Raw genomic sequence first — 1,302 nt, forward strand, 5'->3', positions numbered from 1 at the left:
AAGGCTGCTTGCCTCCTCCCAAAGCTGTGCTGTCTACCATAGTAGTCTGGGAGCTGCCCTTGCCTGTGAAAGCTAAGGCGAAAAAGGTTTTGAGCACTTCAGCCTTTTCTGCATTCTGTCACCAGTTCCCTCCCCAATTCAGCAAGGGACTCACACATTCCCTGATCCTCCTCTTGCTGCTGACATTCTTGCAGAAACCCTTCTTGTTACCCTTCACATCACTTGCTAGCTACAACTCCAATTGTACTTTGACTTTCTTGACTTCATCCCTGCATGCCTGATCAATGCTTAAGGAGAGCCCTTCCTTTGGCTGTCCATTTCTACGTAGGTCCTGCAGAACTGCATTGCTGGAGGTGGCAGCGTGTTCCTCATGGTGGAGGGGCAAGCTGTGTCCTGGCATCTGTTCCTAGCTTTGCCTGTCACTGCTAACCCTGATGTTGCCTTTCTCTACAGCAGGGATTGAGGGCCTGTGTGTTGTGTGTGCTGGCAGGTCCTGTGTAGAGCAGGTCAGTCTCACTTGGAGAGATGGATACAGCTGGGGCAGTAAGAGGGTAAGGGGGCAGTGCTTTTTTACTCAACCTGGCTTCCCATGTGGTGTGGTGAAACAGACAGACAGCCACTACCAAGGATTATAGTCATCTACATTTTTTAATCCAAAGAGTAACAGGGCAAAAAACCCCAATAAATAACCTAAACGATGTCAAGTATTTAGTCCTGTCCCCTATGCCTGAGTTGGTGTGTAAGCAAATCCCAGCCACTGGCTGTACAAAAGGAGCTGGTCCCTTGGCTTTTCCAGGAGGCACCCATGGGGGCTGGGGGCACTGCATGTATGAGGTCAGGCTCAGCAGAGGAACACCCCTCCCCCCATAGTTTACCCCACCCTTACCTAACTGGGTTGTGCCATAAGCTACGGAACTGGTCCACTGCTAAAATGCCCTGGTAGAAGCTGCTCACTGACAGCACTCCAGTCTGCTAGTCCCCAGGAGCTGCCTTGTGAAACTGGCCTTGTTGCTCAAGCACTTGGAGCAATGTAACACAAGCAGGAAGATGAATTAAGCTCAGAAGAGAAGGTGGTTGGGCACCTGCCCTCCCCAGTGCTCATTTGGTCATGAAGCTGCTGGAATATAGCCCCAGGTCAAGGGGAAGAGAGGAATGGAAGAACTGGAGCAGATGCTGAAGTAGGGTCCAGCTGTAGAGGAGCACTACTTATGAGCACCCAGTCTTGGGAGCTTCCACGCTTCATGAGAACAAAGGTCAGGCCACTAAGCCACAGCCTGGAACAGCTGCACTCCGCTCCCCTCC

This window comes from Crocodylus porosus, unplaced genomic scaffold, assembly GCF_001723895.1.
Source record: "Crocodylus porosus isolate Cpor-Errol unplaced genomic scaffold, CroPor_comp1, whole genome shotgun sequence".
Lineage (NCBI taxonomy): Eukaryota > Metazoa > Chordata > Crocodylia > Crocodylidae > Crocodylus > Crocodylus porosus.